Source organism: Adiantum capillus-veneris, unplaced genomic scaffold, assembly GCF_014529385.1.
Source record: "Adiantum capillus-veneris isolate H3 unplaced genomic scaffold, ASM1452938v2 Hic_scaffold_937, whole genome shotgun sequence".
In the NCBI taxonomy this organism is placed as follows: domain Eukaryota; kingdom Viridiplantae; phylum Streptophyta; class Polypodiopsida; order Polypodiales; family Pteridaceae; genus Adiantum; species Adiantum capillus-veneris.
The window spans coordinates 1,842-26,537 of NW_028221894.1; the positions used below are offsets into that span (position 1 = coordinate 1,842).

The 24,696-nt window shown below is 41.8% G+C and overlaps 1 long non-coding RNA gene across 1 annotated transcript in view; it reads left to right on the plus strand.

Annotated features, from left to right (window-relative positions):
* Positions 1 to 17,161: 17,161 nt before the first annotated feature.
* The window catches only part of LOC147416475 (uncharacterized), a 32,752-nt gene continuing 25,217 nt past the window's right edge, over positions 17,162 to 24,696 (plus strand). Inside the window, exon 1 of the long non-coding RNA XR_015187509.1 lies at positions 17,162 to 17,322. This is a non-coding gene — a long non-coding RNA (uncharacterized LOC147416475). The remainder of the gene's footprint in view (positions 17,323 to 24,696) is intronic.

Here is a 24,696-nt window from a genome sequence, read left to right on the forward strand (position 1 = left end):
TGCAACAAGCCTGAAAAAGGAGCCGTTGCTTCAATCCAACATGTCGTCTAGTGGAGAAAAGAAGCCGCAAGCAAAGACAATGGAGTTGATGCCACCAAAACATTTCCATAGTCCGCGTGCAAAACTTACCTTGGGATTTGAAGGGCACCCTTTTCTTTCGGAAGAGGTCCTTTGGAGGTAGTACCCTTCCCTAGGGAAGAGCTTATTCAATTCAATTCTCGAAACTTAGCGACATGTTTGGCAAAAGATGAAGAAGACAAGGTGTTCAAAGGGAAGCTAAAACTCACGAAAAAGTCAGTCCTAAGAGCATTTGTAGAATTCAAGATCTTCACCTTGCTAAAATAAAAGTGTGACCAAAGCACAAGAAAATTAAGTCAATATTGCTAGTTTCACTACCACAAAGCGGGACTTAACTCTATGACAAACTCATAAAATCTTTGACCTTCATAAGACCAAAACAAGGGAAAGGTTAAGTTGGCATTCTAAACGAATGAAATGAAACAAGGTAAAGATTTAAGGGGTCCACACACACACACACACACATACCTCGATTCCAATGAAGTGAGAGAGGGGGGACACTCCCATATGCACACATTTAAATCCAAAAACGTTCAAATGTCACATGAAAAACATCCAACAATTTAATTCAATGGTAAAAGAAATGCACCAAAAATCTTTGCTTTTTCTTATGCCCTTATGTATGAATGTTATATTTATTGACCTCATGGAAACATAAAGCATATAAAATATTAGTGAGAGTTTAGGAATTGATTTAGTTCTTGTATAAATATATCAATAAAACAAATTACATAATAAAATGATGCACGCTATTAAATGAAAGAAATCCACAATATCTTTAGGATAGAAATAAATATTAAAAATGTCTAAATCTAATCCCTAATAATAATACATACACTAAAGTAACAAGGTGACATTTACATATCAAAAAAAAAAAGTTAAAAAAAAAATCTTAGTTGTGAAAAAATTCTAAAGTTAATCCTTAATAATAATACATGTACTAAAGTAATAAGGTGACATTTGCATATGAAAATCAAAAGTTGAAAAAAATTCATAGTGGTGAAAAAATTCTTTCATTTACGAAAAATTTATAATTTTTTAGTTAGAAATTGTTTGTAAATGAAAAGAAAATTTACAAGGAAAAAAGTATGTTTTAAATTAAAAAGTTGACAAAAAAGTCATTAGATCCTTAAATGAAGAGATCCATTTATAAACTAAACAAAGATTTTTAAAAAAGTCAAGTGAGCAGTAAATAAAGGGACCAAATTACATTGATGGAAAGACCCATTTACATTATATATAAAAAATAACCTTTATAAAACAAGGAAGTCAATTGAGCATTAAAAGAAGGAACCAAGTTACAATGATGGAAAGACCCGTATGCATTATAAAACAAGTTCACCTAACATGTGTCACCAATCCGTGATTCTTAATCAACGGTCCAAAAAAATGCACCAATTCCCCACCCACTCTCCTATGGCCTTCTGAAGGCAAAAACGAAATAAAGTCATCTAAAACAAAAAGACCCATTGACAATTTTACAAATTAAACAAAGAAGACTTTATATGTCACATGAAAAGGGAAGTCAATTACGCATTAAAAGAAGGAACCAAGTTACAATGATGGAAAGACCCGTATACATTATAAAACAAGTTCACCTAACATGTGTCACCAATCCGTGATTCTTAATCAACGGTCCAAAAGTGCACCAATTCCCCACCTACTCTCCTATGGCCTTTTGAAGGCATAAAAAGAAATAAAGTCATCTAAAACAAAAAGACCCATTGACAATTTTACAAATTAAACAAAGAAGACTTTATATGTCACATGAAAAGGCATGCCCAAACCGTATTGTATCCACTCTTGTTTAGTGGCTCCACATTTCAAAACAATTTAAGATCCCGTGCAAATCTTGAAAATTTAAATGCAAAAGCGTTTGCAGTTTCAATTCACATGCTTTGTCTCGTATCCATCCTTCGGCCCTATCACGTCTCCACCTCGTTCACATAGCTTGCCCTGCCCAATAGCACGAGAGACAAGCTCTCTTGTACCTATAGGAGAATCATGACCATGGAGCTAGCATACCCTATCCCCTCCATTAAAATGCTCTGCTCTCTCCTCATGCTTCTCTGACCTCCCCTGGTTCTCCAACCTTCTCTGCCATTCCTTGCACTCCACAACGAGCCACACATACTCTAGAACATGTCGTTTTTTGACTTGCTCCACCTTTTCGTTGTGGTTCTGTCCTATTGGTAGTTGTGTCTCCTTCACACACACACACACACACACACACACACACACACACACGTGTGTGCACACGCTACTTTTGCCAACCCTTGGTGCATGACTAGTCCTATATGAGGTAGTCGAGTTATGTAGAAGATGGAGATAGGGAGAGAGACCTACCCATCTCTCCCATCCTAGAGAAGATGTGCAGATCTATAGCCCAACATGTGAGAGCTAGTGACGAAGATAAGGAGCGAGATCCCCCCCCCCCCCCCCCCCCCCCCCCAAAATCCTCTGGCAACAAGTTGCCCATTGCTGTAGCAAACTGTCGTGGCTCGCACTCCAACGACGAAAATATATCATCCAGACATGCAAACAAAAGCCACAGAGAGAAATATATCTCATCCATTTCCTTCTCCTACCAAATTCCCAAGCAGATCTTTTGAGATGAAACTCCACCATTCACTTCTATTATATTTCATTATGGATCTTTAAAAAAAGTGGAGCAAAGAGGCATGCCACATGTTGTTAGAGATCTCCCGAGCGCTCTGTGTGTGTGTGTGTGTGTGTGTGTGCGCACGCGCACACGTGCGAGAGAGAGAGAGAGAGAGAGAGAGAGAGAGAGAGAGAGAGAGAGCTCAAGCCCTCAAAATATATGTACAGAAAGCTTTTAAAAAAAGTCAAGCAAAGAGTCGTGCCACACCTCACGCTCCAGCCTCCCCCTCTCAAACGTGTGCACATCCCATAAAGGGTGTAGAGGATTCCTACACATAGCCCATAACGAGAAGAAGAAGAAGAAGAAGAAGAAGAAGAAGCGAGTTTTAACATCGTAGGGGAGAGAGAGAGAGAGAGAGAGAGAGAGAGAGAGAGAGTTTTATTTATTTACATTATACATAACTCATGAGATACAATATACAAAGACCTTTGCCTACAATACTAGTACAAAATCATGTATTTCTTAGACAGTTTATCCAAAAAATACACCATAATTACAAGCCGAAACAGTAAGATGGTCTTGTATAGTATGAAAGTCAAAAGTACAAAGTACAACACTCCTTTTTAATGAGCAGCCAAGGAAAGAGCACCCTTACTTGCATCCACAGTAAGAAAACAACCAAGAGATTAGTTTTCAAACATTGCAGGTAACTGGGGTGAACCTAGTTGTTATCCATGTCACCTAGGCACTAGAAAAGAAGAACAAAAATGCTGCTAAAAAAATTATGAAGTGTAAAAACTTTTTGTGTTATTTCCTTCAGATGTCATAAGTTTCTCAATAAACCAAGCAAATAGAAACCTATTTGTTCAATGAGAAAGACTAGCAAGCTGCTTTGAGCTAATAGTTTCCATGCAATCATTATGATACCAAAGCATAGATCATGTAGACCAATAACATCAGTAATTCAGCTTATCCTATCAAATGTAACCCACCCAAGCATTTGTTATCCCGAGCAATTGCCTACTTTAGAAGTCATATGCAGGCAAAAGGTCATTGTTTATAAGAAACCGTATGAGGTGTTAACAACACACTACCAGCAAAGGGCAGTGAAAGGCCGAGGGGAGACTGAACCATGGATCCTCCTCCCAGACAACCTATTATAGGAGAGCCCATGACCCTTTTCCCTAAACTGATCCCTTGTCCTCACTTCAGTCCCCGGCTCTTGGCCTAAGTCCTTGACTCCCCTAGGTCGGGCCCTACCCTCTAGCCCTTGGCCTGACATTACTTCCCCCTTGGAGAAGCGTTTTTGTCCTCTAAAACACAAGTGGTAGTATCTTTATAAGAACACTGATGTTTTCCTTGTTGGCATCCCATACGCGGGCCAATTGTCCATATGACTGATACTCGGTGCACTGAGGAGGTTCAATGAAATCAAGAGCAACATCTTGATTTTCAACATTGTTGTCCTTTGCAACCACTTGTATCTAAATGGTAACTCAATTTATAACTCACTTGAGTACTTTAAAGGAGTAACCACAACTAAAAGGTATCTAAAGGCATAACCAATTTTCAGACTTTCGGAAGGTACTAGAATAATGCCAGAAAACCTTGGCGCAATTGTCCATGAAGTTGTGAGCCAGATTTCCAACTCGCGTGAGGATCTTGAAAAGCTCATGGCTACTAAGGGATAGAATAGGGATTGTACTCATGTCAGACTTCTGAACATTTTGGAACACACGGAACTACATGTTTGCCTCTAATGTAGGTTACATGCCAACATACTTTGTCAGCACACCTACTAAGTTCTTGACTTATGAAACTATTGAAACGGTATCCAACCCCACCACAACAGGTGTTCAAAGTTGAAAACCTTACGTAAGCAAATTCTAAAATACGGAGAGAATCGCCCATTTAGAATGCGTTGTGCTAATGTATACGCTTAGCAGATCTTTTAGCAAAGAATACATGTAAGCTGCCCATCCAACGCGAGATGAATAGTAGCAGTAAGAGTGAGGTACTTTCCGCCAACACTTACAAACAGCCTTCCCAGATGACTGGTAAATGGGGTTCACCATATCGTACAACCTTACTGAGGAATCCACAATGTCCTGAATAACCATCTTGGTTATCTTGGAAGATCCACAAGCACCCAAACCGAGCCATGACCTCTATTGGTGATTGGTAGACCCAAAAGTAATCTCAGAGAGATACTGCACATAGAGTGCAAAATGCTTCATAAGCAACTGATGTGATGAATATGCATGCCACTCCAAATCAGCCTTTGCTAAACACTAGGGCCCATAACACCTAGTGTGCATGCATATCCATGATTAGCTTTGCCAGTACTTATGGCGAATGTGATGTGTTGAGCACACATTAAAGAGGAGTGTAAATAGTTCTAAAAGGAAACTAAATACTTCCTACTGCAATCATTTGCAAGCCTTGCCGAAACGTTTGAACCATAATAGAAGGTGAAACATTAATCACTTCTAGGGACAAACAATGAAACTTTTTCATTAACAACTCATAGCCTTGCTATATGTATAAACAACCATCTGTAATGTTGTTTAGCAGTAATTGTACCTTAACAAGTCATTCTAAATATCCGACAATTTTTGGCCACCGAAATTGTTCCTGATACGTCGTGCTGAAAATGGTCTAGAAAACAGATGTGAGCAGCACCTAGGGACTTTGTCGTGACACATACTTGAAATAGGGGGCGCCAGTGCCAGTCTCGGAGACTCATATTCTCCACATGTGGAATATGTCTCATGTAAGAATGTCTGAAAAAAGAACATCCTTCAAGTACAAGATGTACTTGTGCGTGGAGGTAACTACAAACACTCTACAATGTTTGTGAGAGGGACCCTCATTAGCATTGCTCCACACTGGCTAAACCGAACTCTTTGAGTTCCTAGACCATGTTGCATCCCATGTGACAACATGTGCCAAATAAACCCTACAAGTGGGCTATAACTGCAAAATGGAGAAACTTATTATGGACATCACAGCCCAAATTTCTTGGCTCTTATATGACCGTGTCATTTCTCTGAAGAGCAAACATAGTTTATGCATCCTACATAAAAAAGCAAACCAAAAGAAACAAAACCAAAACAGAAGCGTGCCTGAAGCGGAGTGAAGAGCACTGGCCAAAGTTCCCACCGGAAAAGGTATAGGAACACTAATTGAAAATTAATGAAATGCAAGTAGTATTGCACATGTAACCGTGGGTGTTGCCTTTGCAAACCAGACCCCTTGGGTAAAATCAGCATTGTCAAACCCCTGGGTTAAACATTGCAGGAAAACTGCTCAACTTGCAGCCGATAGTATCTTAATTCAACTTTGGAAGTTGAAATTATCCATGAACCCTTGGCAGCTGATGGACTGCTTTCCTTGAAATTGCAAGTGTGAAGATTCCAAGAATTGACCATCGCACTTTAATAAGTGATTTAATAATCACGAGCTAGGTCTTACCCCAAAACTGGACTCATATAGACACTCGTAGTGCTAGAGATAAAATAGGAGATCCACTGATGTTGGAGTCGTATCACAACTAGACCTTTTTCGGACCCAAAACTCCATAATCTTGGGTTTTTGTGAACAACCGTGCTGTCTGAAATGCTAGCGTCATCTATACACCTTGGTAGAGATAAGCCCTTACGAGTTTAAGACGTTCAAGAACTCAACTGGATTTTTGCACTTAGTGTGTAGTGCTAAAATATTGCCCAAAAAATCACTAATGGCAAGACTCTTGCTTGTCCATTATAATCGTTGGGTACTTAACTGGATAGAAGTGTTCTATCTTGAAATCAATCACCGATAGACTACAAACAGATGGCTCTTAGCCATGCCAAAATAGGTGTCAATAGCTGGCACTTAGCCCTTCCTGTTACCGTATTAACATAAAAAGATTGCAATAAAATCATGCCTAGTTTCACCTTTCCCCCATAGAAGTTGGAAAGAGAGAGAGAGAGAGAGAGAGAGAGAGAGAGAGAATGCTGGGCTGAGGAAATCCCCTTACTCTAACGTTGCCTGTGAATAAACATAAAAATAAAATGTCTAAAAATAGCAACAATTGAGCTCGTCCTTGACATAGTAACTAGTGCTATAGCGGAAGCATATGCAATGATGGTGTTGTACAACCATTGTACTAGTATGCCATGCATACGAAGCAAAAACTAGAGGAATAAGCCCCTGGCTTCAATGATTGTCTCAACCATGGGAGTTAGGGTACGTGCCTTGCACGATTACACCGGCATGGATACATCACAATGCACCATTGCGTAAACTGTGAGCTTATATCCACATAGTGTGAAAGATGTGTGACAAATAGCATTGTGCTAATAGTCATAAGAGAAACCTTGCTTCGCAGGAAAAGTGGCAAAGCATTGTGCTATGAATAATGGCTTCGTATGAAGTCTGCCTAAGCACTTGTCACCCACTTGTGGCCAGGGTGTTGAAAATTCCTCGAATCTGGTGCATAGCCATATGTACTGCTTGAGTGAGTTAGGGTATGTATCATATACACCCTCATATAATGTTTTTTTTTAAAAATCTACAGATAGCTAGGCAAGGTTTTCCAAGTTCATATGCTAAGAGCATATTCCAAACTGTGGAAAGCACGATGCCAAATGCCAAAAGGGAAGCCTTCCTTCACCTTAGTAAGCACGGAGTTCTTGTGCTTATAGCTAACAGATACTCTGGCCAATGAACAATATTGTATCGACCTTGTTGAGCATTCACAGATAATGGACCGTGTTGAATGGTACAACGTATTGTACAACATCCATTGCAATGTGCATACCATAGATATCAAGCACATGCTTAATAAACAAAAAATCAATTGCGTACCTTATCAAGTACGGTAGCCATCGGAACAATCGATGTTTGAATGGAGCCTTGCTTTTGTTGTCCCAATGATGAACAATTATCGACCCTGTCGACCATTGGTCGATGTGTTCGATTTACCTTGATCTTGAGACCGGTCATCAAGATCGTCTTTGCCTAGGAGCCTTGTCCCATCCAAAATTCAAATTCCAAAGGTAAGCGGCCCTGCCGAGCAGCTGTATACTCGTGCTTAGACCTTGCCTTGCCAACAGTTTGAAGTATCCATAATCAACCTGGAGGCATATCTATTGTTGAACACCAATATGATGATAGTGTCGATCTTTTGTGAATAGCAATTGAAGCCTTGAAAGATTCTCCTACAGAGGACCATGTCCTCATCAAGACTGCTTTGAAGCGGTGATTGAAACGTCCCTTGTACAGATGAAGCCGTATTATCAATGTTTTAGCCCTCTTTGGGACTCTGAAAGAAATCTCCTTGGGTAATCTTCTTAGTGTCAACAACATGCATGATTTGTCTTTGCAAATTGCTCAGTTTGCAAAGATTTGAAAATCTTCGACTGCCCATGCACTATTCCCGACCACCACCATGTTGTCGAAATTGTGTAGTTTCAAAAATTGCAAATGATTTGCATGCCGTGCAGCAAAAAAAAAATAAAAAATGATGTTTTCATGCCTTGGATAATCACCTCATGAGCCGGAGCCGAGGTTCTTAGTATGGAGATGCATAGTCACCCCTGCAAGCCGGAGTCGACCATGGAATTCAGCTCTTAGCTGAGGAGGTTGCCCAAAATTGGGCTCCCCTTTTTTTTGTTTGCTCACCAAAAGTGGGAAAAGGAGCTTGGCACTGGCTTAGTTTCTCGCAGACAGCACATAGGGGGAAAGAGAGCTCGTGTCGCCCGCTACAGCCTATTTCGGCCATACCTGTAGAAGCAAAAATTGTTCAGTATCCCCTTGCACACCCTTTTGGTTCCAATCTCGCCTTGTTTGGTGAAGGTTGCCGATGCTTCCTCGACCTCCAAGGGACGGTACCTGCGCGTTGTGCCGAGCTTGGATGTCTTCGTCCTCCACCCAAGGGGTCTTGCCCATGCTGCGGCCTATCGGCTGCCGGTCCCTTCTCCTCTAACCAAGCGATCATGCCCGCCATGGGGGAGGGAGAGATAGAGAGAGAGAGAGAGAGAGAGAGAGAGAGAGAGAGAGAGAGAGAGAGAGAGAGAGAGAGAGAGAGAGGAGAGAGAGAGAGAGAGAGAGAGAGAGAGAGAGAGAGAGAGAGAGAGAGAGAGAGAGAGAGAGAGACCTTACTTCCATGCCCTCCACCCTCCTTCTCCTTTGTCCCCCCGAGCTCTGATACTAGTGAAAGGCCGAGGGGAGACTGAACCCTGCATCCTCCTCCCAGCCAACCTATTATAGGAGAGCCCATGGCCCTTTGCCTTAAACGGATCCCCTATCCACACCTTCAGTCCGCTGGCCCTTGGCCTAACTCCTAACTCCTCTAGGTCGGGCCCTGCCCTCTAGCCCTTGGCCTAATAGGCAATACCCAGTAGTATACAAGAAGCCTATAGCAAGCTAAGCCCAACAGTAGGCTGTTCAAAGCAAATACAGCCAATGAGCCTAAGTTTCTTGACCAATAGTCGGCCTAGAAGGCTGATAGATTATCAGAAACTCACCCAACAGTAAGAAGGACTGCTACCATGTCACAAATACTAAGTAGACCTTCTAAAGCCTTCAAATGATCTAGCTGTAGACAACAGTAGCCAGGCTCAGAGTATCAAAAGCCTACAAAAAATTGAAAGATAGTCAAAGCCAACAAATTTTTTTTGTTTTTGCTAACCTGTCAGGAATCAACACATTCAAGCTTGTTAGATTTAGCCAATACCCCAAAAAAAGAATCAGCAAAATTTGCATGATAATTGACGGTTTTTTCCAAAAAGACTAATAGTAATCAGTCAAGCAACTGTGAGAGAGCCTTGTAGGCCCCAAAAGGGACTACAAACTGTTAGACAATCAACTGTCTATAGGGGCATAAGAGTTGCTAGAAGAAGGAGGAAAGAAGCAGCTAAAAGCAGAGCAAGCCATGTATATACCAAACACTATTCCCATAAAATATACCAGCTGCCTATTACAAAGTCAGAGATAATAGTACCTATTCAGGCCAGTAACAAGTGACCACAAAGAAAATATCTTTCAAGACTGAGAAAGCTCTTAGTTCTGAACCAGAGAGCTACCCTTTAAGCCCAAAAAGAATCTTGCTATGGCCTGCACAATGTGGCATCATAATTGGAGCCTGGACAAAATCATGTAACCATATTAAAACAGTGTAGAACAAAAGGCTATGTCAAGGTCTAAAAGACCCCTTAGACCCCATCACAACAGAATGTAGCAGCAGTAGTTGAATCTTTCAGAAGTTATCAACAACCTGCCCAAAAAGATGTAGACAACAACCTGTAAATGTCAGCACATTGTATCAAAGGCAACTAGATAAGGTAGCAACTCAACCCGAGCTATACATGTACAACCTTAATCAAATACACAAGAAACTAGCAAGTGACCAACTTCCAATCCCAGAGCTAGCAGTACCTAGCCAAACAAGCAGGGTGGTCAACAGACAATTGCCAAAGAAAACTGTCATGTTGAAGGATTTCCTCATATAAAGACTAGTGAGCTACCAAGAGAGAGCCCCAGTATCAAAAGGGCCAGATGTTTATGGAAGTAAAAAGTGATCATGCCCTTGTAAACCAAGGTTTTAGATGATGTACAGAAGTAAGCCATCTTCTCCATACCTGGATAATCTCCAGAAAAATAGTAGCCAAAGGTTCATGGCTTTTAGAGAAAAATCCATACCCAAGGCAAGAGCCAAGTTCAAAAAATAGAGCCTGGTTACCTCTAATGTCAATAGAACAAGAACAACTTGTTCCAAAGCAATAATTCTTTAAAAAGTGATTTTATGGTTACCATTTATCTCAGAACCAGTGTTATCTGCCTGTAAGTTAAGGTTTAGTGATTGTTCTAGATGTGAGTTCTAGGTTCAGGTTGTCAAAGGAGATTATTTGAGGAAGGCATATCAAACATTAACCAAACTCACAATTCCACCATGATCTTAAAAATCCCTTGAAGAATCCCATATTCCAAAGGATGTTGGACAGTAGCAGCCATCCCTGATATAGTAATGAGCAGCAGTTGTGACTAACTATAACAGTAAAGGTCGTGGTCACAGACAAAGCCAGTTTACAGCTAAAATATCAAAAATCTCACAAGAATAAAATTTGTGAGGGATTATACCCTTATTCCCCCAAAAAAAGATTTTTGACAACCTCATTTAAACCGATGTGATTACCATAGAATTTGAAGCCATATGGACCAATTAAATAAACAAACCCCTAGAAATGTAAGATTTTTGCAACAAAATTGGTTGCATTCTAGTACTGTAAGCAGTGATAATAATCCAACCAATTGCTCAGCTAAGAAAGATCTTTTCCCCTTCATATTAAGAGGTTTGATTTACAAATTCAATGACCAAGAGAGACCCGAAAGGAGGGACCTTCACCACTAGTTTAGTGGTAATGTAGTTAATGCACAAAGGACTTGCCAACAGAATTCATAGGCATTAAAGAGGTTTGTTGGCAAAAAACCCCATCCTTAGAGTAGGTTTAACAAAAACAACCCGCTAGGTAAGTAATCCCAAATATAGGTAAGTGACCCATGTTTGGCATCAAATATTGACACAGGGCAAGTGATAAGGAGAGAGAGAGGGAGAGAGAAAAAACACAAATAGGGGAGGTAAGGTAATTTCATTGAAGTGCTTGAGTCAGTAAGCTAACTTTGAGAGAGAGAGAGAGAGAGAGAGAGAGAGAGAGAGAGAGAGAGAGAGAGAGAGAGAGAGAGAGAGAGAGAGAGAGATTGACTAACTGTTGAATGCATGTTAGTGATTGAAAGAGAGAGGACGTGTGCGTATGTGTGCATGATACACACCACTAGTATTCGGGAAAAATCATTTTTCTAAACAAGAAAATTTCCTTTCATTGACTTTGCCGAGAGGAATTTTTAGAAAATTAGTGGTATTTTTCGGGTTTTTACACTATTTTTCTCTATTTTGGGGCGAAATTTCTCCTTTTCCCCTTACCCTCAATCGACATTATTGAAATTGAAAACAGCACGATATTAAGTTGAGACACATTTTTACGAACACTACACACCACTACTTAGCAAACTAAACTAATAGGAGCGGTCTTGGAAATCGAAAGTACTTTAGCAATGACATCACATTGTTCTTTAAAAAAGGGCAAATCAAACAGAATTGACCACAGAGGAGGTGAGAAGAAGAGTTGTTTGTGTGTGTGTGTGTGTGTGTGTGTGTGTGTGTGAGAGAGAGAGAGAGAGAGAGAGAGAGAGAGAGAGAGAGAGAGAGAGCTATGGCAAGAAAGCTCCTGGTTGATTTTATCATAAGTGCAGGATATTGAATTTGCCTTTCTTCAAATGTACTCACTATGCTTGCACCTTGAAGGCATGTGGTTCTATTGAAGACCTTCACATGGGAGAGAGAATTCATGATGAGACATTGTTGGAAAAACATATTGTGCTTGGAAATACTTTGGTTGATATGTATATATGTCAAATCTGTTTACTCTATTAGGCAATGGTCATGCGAAGCATAGTTATTAGTTATTTTTGTGATAACTATGCCTCTTTTGTGGTCACGCCAAGGAGTAATTGGTTGCTTAGTACAACTACGCATACACCTTCTGTAACTAGGCCGATTTTGGCATAGTTACAATCGTAACCGGCTAGGCACTTAATGAACACGATGACTTTCAACCTATGCTTCAGCAAAAGCCTGCGATGGCCATCCTGCAACAAATGCAACACCAACACATGGAGTAGCAAGGTGCCCAACTCGAAAGTGACTTGGAGCAGCCAATGTTCGTCAGCTGCCAGGAGCTGGTTCAGCGCAACCGAATTTCACTTCGTGCAACCATGACAAAGTCTTTGATTGAGTTTGTAAATTGTAATCATGTTTTTCCTTAGTAGGCTTTAGTTATCTATCATGGATAGCTGGACCTCACATCACCATGCCCTTACACAAAGCCAAATTTAGATAAGATGACATGGCTAAAAATAAAGAAAAGTGGGGAATCTATAGGAGGGGGAGGGTCATTAAATTCAGGCAAGAAGTCGTTAGGGATTGGTAAGTGAACATGCAGAGGCATCTCAATGTGTGTGTGTGTGTGTGTGTGTGTGTGTGAGAGAGAGAGAGAGAGAGAGAGAGAGAGAGAGAGAGCCGTATCCGCCAACCTCTAAGGTATTTTTTATTTTATAACCATCAATCCCTGTACTCTTTGGAACCAAAGGAAAACCACCAAAGACCTCTTCATACAATTCCTCTTTCTATTGTGTTCTTTGAAGCCGTTGACAACAGTTGCTCCATGGCAAACATTGAAGCAATTGCTTAAAGATGCATTACCCAACACATCGTTCCAAGCTCTTAGGACAATTGCAGGTCAAAGCAGCCTGGTGGCCAAATGACACACCAAGAAAGAGTCCAACTCACGTTTGATGAAGGCAATGTTAGCGGCACTTTCAGTGATAGCTTCTGACAGAGATACACGTGCTTCTCATCAGAGTTAAGATCATTTATCCACAAATCTATGGGACTCTAAAGCTACACATTAGTTAGGGGTCTATAATTGAGAAATTGTAAAGGAAATTAATCCAAAGTTGATAATATGGTATATTTTTTGAAGCACGAGGATTTCGTTATGAGCTTCCCATAAGGGATTTGGCCTCTTTGAATGCAAGAAAATTGTTGGATGGTGACTTGGCCATAACCAGATAGCGTAGATAGAAGTACCTTATGGGAGGGTAACTCTTGAGGAGAGACCATGCATATAGGGGTTCCATTTTCTAGAAGGAGGCACCTCTCTAACATGGGCACATCTGAAAAAATGGAGCATAGGAAACCACTCCATGTTTCGGTAGGTGCACGTGCCTACAACCTTCAACAAGGTGACTTCGTTCAATCACGAGCTCCAAGAGTAGTTCATGGTGCCTTCGTTTAATCACGAGCTCCAAGAGTAGTTCACGCACTCTCTCACAAGACCCATGATCCAACCTCCCCCGTGCTTGCTGCAATCTAGCTACCCGTGTGTGTGTGTTTGTGGACACCCACCAACACAAGCCTTCCTCCACCAAACTTGGCTCCAATCATGTGGCTAGGTTTCTCTTGGTGCCTGGTTTGTGAGAGAAAAAGAGGTTGGTGGCTGAACAGTCAATTGCAATGCATCAACTGCTTTGAAAATTGCATAAAATAAGAGAGATCCATGTGGATGCAGTCAAGTTGTTCATGTGTGTGTGTGTGTGTGTGTGTGTGTGTGTGTGTGTGTGTGTGAGAGAGAGAGAGAGAGAGAGAGAGAGAGAGAGAGAGAGAGAGAGAGAGAGAGAGAGAGAGAGAGTATCGCTGATCATAGGTAGCCAGGAGTGAGATGTCCATGCTACACTAAGGAACAACTCCATGAACAAAATATGATCCCCGTGTTTGTGTGTGTGTGTGTGTGTGTGTGTGTGTGTGAGAGAGAGAGAGAGAGAGAGAGAGAGAGAGAGAGAGAGAGAGAGAGAGAGAGAGAGAGGGAATCCATTAAACGTGTAGCTCCTCCCATGAGACAATCTATGATGGTTGCCTACTATTGTATCTTGCTCACAACAAAGAGGTAGAGATGCAAGCAAGCAAGAAAGAGTAGCTAAATATTAAGACAAGTTGCATTCCCAATGTTTAAGCCAATGTCAAAGCCAAAGTTGAAAATTTAAATATATGGAGGAGATGGATAGAGAGACGGACAAGAAATAGAAAGAGGGAGGGAGGGTATTATATAGTATTCTTCAATAATGCTCCTATGGTGCACATCAGTTATACATAACATGGTGAGTATACAATGGTCCTCCTTTCTTATTGTGTTGATGTTACTACTATTAGTTATGTAGTAAAAATGTTGCATAAGTCAATATTTTCTACAATAATGGAGAATCGATTATACAATTTTTGCTACAAAGGATGTCATAAAATCTAATATCTAACCAACCCAAATGATTTTCTCATATTACACGATCATTTAATGTGGGATAATAAACGGAAACAAGGGTTAGAATATAGACATGTGCTTACGGATCTATCTCAACACGGGGCCAATGGTAAAAGGGTCCAAATGAGAGATGGTCTATCAAAGAGCAAGGCTAACTAATGGAGCTTAAAAGACCTTAGGGTTAGCTTCATTAAAGACCTCCAATGGTTAGTGACCTTAGGCAAGCTAGGGCTGAGCTTGAGGTGGGAACCCGACCTAAGCTTGAGGTGCTTGTCATGCTTGATGACTAAGGTGCTTGAGGTGCTTGAGAAGCATGGGGGGTAAGGTGCTTGAGTCAAAAAGAGACCCTACAAAGGAGGGGGAAAGCCCCAAAGTTAGGGGAATCTTTGACTTAACCTCCCACTCACCCAAAGGGCACCCCTTTTCTCAAGGGGCAGATGGGACACATGTCAGACTCTCCCTATGCTTAGCCACATGGTGTGCTTGAATGCTATTGGTTGGGCTAAAGAGGGGTCCAATGAGCTTCTAGTGTCATCCAACAAATATCTAGATATTTTCAAGCTCTCTCTCTCTACGGGGTAAGGAGGACACTTGTCCAAAGACTACACATGTAGTTGAATTGCATGCTGCATGTGATTGGCTAGGGGGAGAGGGGTCCAATGAGCTTGAGGCATGAGAAAAAGATAGAACTCGCCCCAAGCAAGCAAGGGGTGTGCTGGGGGGGTACACACACACACACACACACACACACACACACACACACACACACACACACTCATTTTGTGGATTCGTTCTCACTTGGTGAAAGTAGAGGAACTCCACCTCCTTCTCCAAGCTTGTGAGAAGTAAGAGCCTACACCAACACTCTTGGCTATGGAATGCAAATCCAACCAAGAGCCATGCTTCAATGCTTAAGCTTGCAATCTTCTCCATCTTCATTACTATGCTATTATGTATGCTAGAAAGAAGAGTGATGATAAGTGAAGAACTATTTCTTTCTCCTATGGAATGTTTCTTCTTCCTCTTCCCTACCCTCATTCCCCGCTAGCTCTCTCCACCTTCGAAGATGTTTGAGGCCTTGGGACTGAGGCTTGGGATAGTTAATGCTTTCTACAAAGTTTATGTTATGCTTGTGATGCATGAAGCTTTCCATCTATTGCATCACCTAGGTCACAAAGAACACAAAGATTGCATTGTACCAAGTCTTTCTTGATGGGAGAAACTATAATACAAATGCCTATTGGAGGGGGGACCGGCTCCATATGAATCCGGTCTTCAACTATTGTCATGTTCTCTAAACTCTCTCTCTTGCAAAAATATTGTTCATGCCAAGATAACTAAGTACCATGTTTATGTTGCTACCATCAATTAAGTTGACCCGCTATGCTCACAAAGTAATCTCACAAGAAGTGCTTTATCTAATTCCCTAAGTCCGCTACTCTCAAAGTTCATAGGCCATTTCCATTACAGAGGAAAACTACAAAGAAAGCGCTGAGAATTCTTCATTTTGGAAGGAAGGATTCTGTTAAAAGACTACAGTCATGCTTAACTTCTTTGCCGTAGCAACGCACGGGTCACATAATAGTTTCTTTTTAACATGCAAATTTAAAAACGTGTCTCCTCCTTTCCCTTCAATATGCTCTTTTGAGATTCCCTTCAATAAAGCGAAAACCATTTTTTGTTTGTGTTGGCTCAGCGGTTATTTTATTCATTTCTTAATAGGCTCCCCTAATCCTTTCCTCCTAAGGAGAAAACTTAACATTTCCACCTTGACCACTAGGCTATGAGTCAAGGTGGATGTGTGGATTGGGTCCTGTGTGGATGGGGTAAGGATCCAGGATCGAACCCCCAGGCAACATCTTTCCTAATCAATTTCAAAATTCAACTACCCTAAAAAAAGAAATAATAAACATTTCTCTTCTCTTACCCCTTTAAAATGTTGGGGGCCGATTGGAACTCAACCTCTTAGGGTACACAGGCAGTAAGTCGCAACCACTTGAGCTCACACAACGAGCTTATTACTCATTATAGTCAATCAAATTTTTAAAAACATAGCTCGCACGAATGTTCACGGAAAACCTGTAAACATTTACAATGCACCTTCTAGGTTTTGGTTTCTACCTGTAAAATAACAATTTACAATTTGGAAAACTATAAAATTTTTCCTCGTTTAGTTATAATTTTCAAAAAAACATGCCAAATTTTGGAGAAAAACCCGTAAGTTTCAAAAGTTGGAAAAATGTTCTTTGGGAACACTAGGAGTCCGTAGCGTGCAGCTCCATGGCAGGCAGTGGGCCTCCCCTCTTGTGCAACTTCGGAGTATGCGTAGCTCCTGTTGGTCTTTCCCCCGCTTAGCGTGACACCTGTAGATTGTCCTTACTCCTCGCATCATCATCTCGCTTGATTTCCCCTTTTTTCCCAATAAAATTCAAGTGGTACCCCCTTATTTATTCTTTGCTCACGCTTTTGTGGTGAGCATCGTGGAGGATTCTTCCAAGTTCCTGGTCAATAAAATGTCCGCCAAGTAAATCTAAAGCTTCTTCAGCCAAAAGTTCCCGGTCTCTCTCGCACACACTTTTCACACACGCCCGCCACACGCTTCCCATTAATTTATTTTTCTAGTGCAATGGTGGTGGTCTTGCTCGTCAAGCAAATGTACTCTCTCCTCGCTGCTCCTGAACCATCGCGAAGTCGTGCCGTGGACTATAGAGGGCACACTCTCCACAGGTTTGCTTCTCTACACGCCTGATGATGTTCGTTTGCTTTCCTTGTTGGCCGAGGAGCAGTTGCCTGCTTAGGTTTTCCTGGCTCGGGTTTCATCCATTTCTGGGAAAAGTGCATATTTCTTTAGGCGCCTGCTGGTCCCTTCTTCGAGGTTGAAGCGGTTCAATGAATTTGTGCACCTATCATTTATTACTACTAATGTGAGCAAGTTGGTTGGTGAGCTCAATGGTTTAGTTATACAGAAAACAAGCTTTCAATGACTTGTTTCTGGTCAAATACCAAAATGCAGTCTTTTTATGACCGACTTCAAATTGCTGACACTTAGGTGTCACCAATATTTTCAAATGGGGACATACTTTGTGATAGTCTTGCAATGCATGAGAATCATGGGGCGAGTTTGTTGCCTAGGGAATATCTTGTGAGATGGCTAGCACCATCAAAGCAAATCAGGGATGCCAGCATTTCTCGTGGCGAGTTATTGGATTCTATGGACAAATCTCGATAGGAGGACAAGTTCGTCTTATTGCTTAATGCTTTGCTATGCATTATTGTCATCTCAATTACAAATTCTATATGGATGCATCAGAGGTATCTATCAGCATTTGCGCAATCTACCTCTCTAGCGATAGAGAGGGGAGCCCTTGGAGGGGGGTTTGGGACCCCATCTGGTGTTAGTCTCTTCTTTCTCTCTCTCTCAAGAAGAAGAGGATTTAGAGAGAGAGAGAGAGAGAGAGAGAGAGAGAGAGAGAGAGAGAGAGAGAGAGAGAGAGAGAGAGGCAACAAACACTAGATCTGGAAGAGGGGGCGATCAGTCTCCCATGACTACCAGAGCAGGAAGACCTTGTCTATACAATCAGATGTGTGATCTATGACTGAGAAGTAGGACCCCTTGGCCCCATATATAGGTCACAAGGGGGAGGTTGAGCAGTGCATGAGATGCCCCCACGACCCAACATGGAAAAATATAGGTGAGTAGGGAGCCTGGACAAAAGAGAGGCGGCCAATCCAGAAGTGGGCGGCCGGACAATGTAGTCTAAATGCATATGCTATGGTGGCTAGCCCGGAGGCACACTAGTCATACATGCATGTCCTAGACCTGTGAAGCAACAAAGTGGTGTAGATCTAACACCCGCTCTTAGCACCTGATGTTGAACAAACCGCGTGAAGCCGAAGAGGCGAGGCAAACGATGAAGATGTGTGTTTCCATGTTTACTGAAGGAGACTCCATGAGTGTAGCAGCAATCTGGGGTGTCCCAAACTCCGAGAGATCTCCATGGTAAAGTGCAGTCACGAGCAGTGTAGTAAACTGTTGTACTCCGCCAATACAGGGTGAAGATACTGCGTGAAGGTCTCGAGCTGAGTATCAAAACAACTCGTTGTAAAAGAAGTGCCAATTGACCTGCAACTGTCCTGCCCAATAGGATTTGTGGTGTTTGTAGTCAAACCGTATGGAGAAAATAGGTAAGCACAAGAACCGTTATGAGAGTGACCGGAACCTTGTCAATGCATGAACCTGCAGTGTGGCTAGGTGGTGGCTAAGCTGTCTGCACCGTAAACGTCCTCCGAAACAAGGAAAGCCAGACTAAATAGTGTGCGCTGTAGAAGCTACTGTAAGCTGCAGCAGTCATTGGGAGACCGCATGTACCGGATGGTGTCCTATCAGTAGGTAGTGTGAGGATTAGTGGTGCTAATTTTATAATTAAGACTTAAAACTTCATACTTAAGATCAAACTGAGACTCAAGAGACTGAATGTGTGTTTGATTGATTGAATGAATGCTTTGAAACTGAGTACAGTTTGCTCCTTATATAGGAGACGAAGAGACACAAATGAAAAGATACATCTCATGGTGAAGAGACATGACTTTAGAGGTAAAGACACATCCTTTCGGCAAAGAGTTGCAACCATTGGACGAAGAGTCGCAACCGTAGAGCGAAGGGGTGTGACCAGTCATCGAAGGAGTGTGGCTTTTGGCAAAGAGATACATCTCTTGAGTGAAGGGTCGTGACTATCCAAGCGTAGGGGTTCTCCTTGGCATGGCACTTTGCGTATCTACAACTAGGAGTAGATCTAATACTGTAACATAGTCACAATCGTGACATTCCCTCCCATTTAAAATGAGAGCTCGTGTCAAAGAAATGACTTTTGATGTTGATAGAATTCTGGAAAAGCACTGAATCTTAAAAAATCTTCAATCTTTGAGTTATCTGAAACCCTTGTCTTGAACCTTTACTTCTTGCGAAACCTTTTTGCTTTGACTGCTAAATCCCATGTCGTTTCATTATTCAAAGACTTTTTAGAGAAATCTGGCATAATCAGGTCGACTGCAACAAGAGATTGATCTTCAAAATCCTTCATGTGATGTAAGATTTCTGGTTCAAAATTTTCCAATAACTGTAAAATATTTGGTGAAGAGGAAATGTTCTCGAGGCATTCTTCAAAGGGAGTAACGTCATCTCTATGAATCACTGGAGAGGATTTTTGACTAAGACTGCAATCATCTTCCAATAATGAATTCGAAAATTCTTCAGAATCGTCCTCAAAATATTGCCACTTCATGAGTTGCAATTGGCATACAAAGAATTAAAGAAAGCATAATCGTCTTCAGACTCGGAATTTGCAACTATATCCTTATCTTTGTCTGGTGAAGTATCACTTGGAAAAACTTCTTGCTTGAAATCATCTTTGTCTTCATCAATTGATTCAAGAGAAGTTAATGAATTCAAAAATGCATCAATAATAATTTTTGCATCTGCATTGGAGTTCATATTCGTTTTATACTCCATTGTATCATGTCATTTGACTAGTACACGAGAGGCTTGAATCACTCGTTCCGCATGATAAAGCCCGTGTAAAACCAATTTACGTCCATCTTTGAAGAAATTGATAGTATGTCCTCGAAAGCTAATTGTTGGATCATATTGGAATAACCAATGCTGACCAAGAATCATGTCGTAATAAGATAAAGGCATGATTTCGAAATCCAGTTGATCTGCATAAGTTTGAATCTCGAACTGCAACTGTCGAACTATCTCATCACAAGTTAAAATTGATCCATCTGCTAATTCCACATCAAATAAGTGAGATGTCTACTAAGTTGGTAAGCCAAGCTGTCCTACGTCACGTGACACATCCAGATTCCAACCCTATGTGTCCGTGGACAAGCTACAGCACGACAAGGGTTCAGTCAATCCAGTCAGTCTAGATTTAGAAGTGATTTGGCACTTTGTGAGTCTGTTCGCAGATCGTGCATGTCCAGACACTTAGTGTAGATGCATATCCTCTGGTTGCACTTAACATGATCATAAGCATTCCCATCAAAATCCATCAGAATCCTTCAGAGGAATTTTCCAGTGCATTTAGCCTATTTTCCCTATTTTTGACATTTTTCACTTATTATTTTTAAGTGACTTTTGTTGGAAAGTAGGTAGGGCAAATTGAGTAAGTTTGTATATAAGCAAACCTAAACTAGCACTTATTGGCAGAAGAGGCATCAGGAGCTCCACCGCTCAACAAGCAACTTCTCAAGCAAGAACCCCTTGGGGGCGATTTTCCCTCAAGCATCAAGAAGGTCCTAGCGTTTTTGGTTTGCATCGCCTAGCCTCCCTCGGCATAGCGTTTTCAGCAGGAATCGTCTGCTGCAGATTTTCAGCCTTTGCAAATTTTCAGCAGGTCATTTTTAGCAAGTTTCCATAGCCATTTCAGCCCCACAGTAGATGCAGATTTTCAGCCATCAAGACCAGCAAAATCAACGTTTTCCATAGTGTTTTTGGCAACAACAGAATGTAGCCTTGAGCGTTTTTGGACAGCAGATAAAGAGTAGCAGATTTCAACCCTCAGATCGGTCTTGCCATCCCCTTCGTCGACATCGACATAGCCTAGACTTGCATCAGTCACATGCATTCAGTTTGTACCAGTTTGTGCAATCAATAGTAGACGACTCTCGTCGACGAGAGTAGGGCCTTCGGAGGAGGGTTTTACAACGTCTCTGGTGTCGTATTTCTCTTCTCTCTCTATCTCTCAGTCTCATGCACTTCCATTCACTGTGGTTTCGTATTTCTCTTCTCTCTCTATCTCTCAGTCTCATGCACTTCCATTCACAGTGTCCATTCACTTTGTTTGTGTCCATTGCACTCTCTCACTAAAGGAACGGAAGGCTCTCCCTTCCATAAGAACAAAAGAAACCTTGAGCATAGTTCGGAGCACTCATCTTGAGCAAATTTCAAACATTCATTCCGCTGCACCTTACATCCTACTATTTGAGTCTGACGAAATTATTCGAGCATCCGTTGCCCACCAAAACATTGATGGAGCGACCATTGAGAGTTCCAAGAAGGCTTAGGACTTGCTTTGAGAGGCTCCAAAACTGAAGAATTGCACTGAGCATGAGACATGAATTGTATTGACCATAGATTTTCTTTTATCTTGAGCAGAAGCTGGTTGTCCAGAATTTGATGATGCTTCTGCGTCGGATTTCTTTTCAAATTAGACGGATTTGGTCTCTTTGGACATTGACACCATCTATGACCGCAAATTGTACATAATCCTTCCCTTTTTGAAGTCGAAGAAGCATTTGACGAAGAGCCTCGCTGAGTATTGGAATGCTGATCTAGAGAAAAATAATGTCCTTTACCACGATCAAGTGGAGGAACATTTGAGGGAGATCTGCTTTGAGATTGTCGATCTTGAGAGTAGAACTTTGAGTTGAATAAGGTGCTGTGGCTTGTTGTCTGAACTGAGATTGATGCTGTTGACTTTGGCTAAAGCTTTCTCTGCGACGGCGTTGTGAAAAATGAGCGTTCTTTGAAGATCTATCACCAAGGAAAAAATTCCGTGTAGGGCACTTATTATCTCCAAGACGCTCCACATAGGCTATTGCAGCATCTAAGGTGGTAGGGTTGTACTTATGCACATCGTCCTTCAGGGTTGGTTCAAGCCTGTCAATGAAACTGTGTGGGTTATCAGAGGGGCTGAGATTCTCTATCTCCAGAGTTGGTCTATGAAATTTTGTGATATACACGGCCAATAAACCTGTTTGGCTCAGGCGGCGAAGAGAGGACCAGGCATGAAAATCCGCATTGGCAGTTTCGAATGCCTTGCGAATAGCACGCCGGAATTTATTCCAAAAAGGTGTGTGCTTACCATGAGCAACCCGTCGTTGCCACCAAAGAAATGCGAGCAGAGAACTAGTAAGTGCAACTTTTTTACTCTCTACTAAGTCCATGTTGGACAAATAGACCTCCATTTTTGGTCCAATACGCGCTTGTCGCGGCGACCATTATACGGCTCAGGCAGTTTAACATCCAGTTTCTTCTTCTGTGCAGCATTAAAATTTTTATAAAGCAATTGAAGTTCACGATTGTCTACCTCATCAGTTGGATCTGGTTCGTTTGGTTTGTCCACTGAAGCTTCGGAAGAAGGTGTGGAAGATGCTGCATGTGTAGTCCGAGAAGCAATAGGAAGAGTTCGAGAAGTGTTTGGCGTCTGTATCTGATCCAAGCGAGTGTGAAGTGATGCGAGACTTGTAGAAAGTGTGGCCATCTGCTCCTTGATAAGAGTAACGGCATCGTCAGATTGACCACCTCCGTCCTGAGAATTCGACATGGTTACGCTTCAAAGGGAACTCTCGAACAGGTGTAGGAGCAGGTTTTGGGACGGGTACTCCAAGTGTCACGTGACATATCCAACGCTATGTGTCCGTGGGCAAGCATATGCCAAAAACCAAAAACATGCATGTGCTCAATAGAAGGCTTTCTATCATGCCATGCTTCATATGGAGTCATACAATACAAAGCTTTTGTAGGACAGCTATTAAGTACATAAGTGGCACACATAATAGTCTCAAGCTAAAACGAATGTGGCAAAGCTTGACTTTTGACCATACATCGTGTCATTTTTGTGAGAGACCTATTTTTCCTCTCAGCAACACCATTTTGCCAAGGCATATACGGCATTGTACATTGGTGTTCTATCCCATGACTAGCCAAAAATGCATTAAATTCATGAGACATATACTCCCCCCCTTGATCTAAACGGAGGGTACCCCTAGTACATTTTGAGACATTTTTAGCCATAGCGAGAAATGAGTCTGTTCGCAGACCGTGCATGTCCAGACACTTAGATTAGATGCATATCCTCTGGTTGCACATAGCATGATCATCAGATTCCAATCAGAACCCATCAGGAGCATTTTTACAGTGCATACATCTATTTTCCCTATTTTTGACATTTTTCACTTATTTATTAAGTGACTTTTGTTGGGAAACTGGGTAGGGCAAACTCAGGGAGTTAATATATAAAGAAACCTAGCGCTAGCACTTTTTGGCAGAAGAGGCAGCTTCTCAGGAGGAGCCCCCCAGCAGACCTAGCGTTTTTGCACCATCTGCAAGGCATAGCATTTTTGCACCAAGGCCAAGATCAACCCAGCGTTTTTGCATTGCTACAGCTTGGCGATAGCAAGACCACAGGATAGCCCATAGCGTTAGCAGTTTGCATCAGCAGATCCATAGCAGATTGCATCAGATAGCAGAATTCAGCCCTAGCGTTTTTGGTTTGCAGATCAACCTCGAGGTTTTGCAAATCCTTCGCGACAGAACACTTAGAAGCACCAGCGTTTTTAGTTTTCAGCAGTCAGATACCGTACCGCAAGTCCCGAACCTCGCAAATCTCACCTTCCCGCAACAGATCCTCGCCGCACGGTCAGATCCAACGCAGTTTGCAGATTCAGTCCGGAAAACGCAGATTTCAGCATCTGCGTTTTCAGTGCGTCATCGTTGCATCGTCGTCATCGACATCGTCACCGACATAGAGTCATAATTCAGCAGATACAAGATTTGCAGATTTCAGCCATTAGCGTTTTTAGATTTCAGCCCGTCTCGTCGTCATCCTCATCGTCGTCGACATCGTCGGCAAGTCTAAGCATTTAGAGATTTGTGCAATCAATAGTAGACCGCTCTCGCCATAGAGAGTGGGGCCTTCGGAGGAGGGTTTGACAACATCTCTGGTGTCGTATTCTTCTCTCTCTATCTCTCAGTCTTAGCACCTTCATTCACAAAGGAACGGAAGGCTCTCCCTTCTGTAAGTAAAAAGAATCTTGAGCACAGTGCGGAGTACTCATCTTGAGCAAAGTTCAGTATTCACTTTCGCTGCACCTTACATTGGTATCAGAGCTTTGGCAGTGTTCTGTATCACTCAAGAAAAGAACCACATATTTTTTTTTTTGCTTGTTGCGGTCACACGTAACCTAAGTCCTCTTGGGTGTGCCGATTTCTAATTGTGTTTTGGAAGAGTGATAGGAAGCCCAAGAAAGAAGGGCTTGTCCAGCCTCCCCTTGTGCCTCTTTGCACTCATTGAGAGCGGACCGTGCACTTAGCGGCCG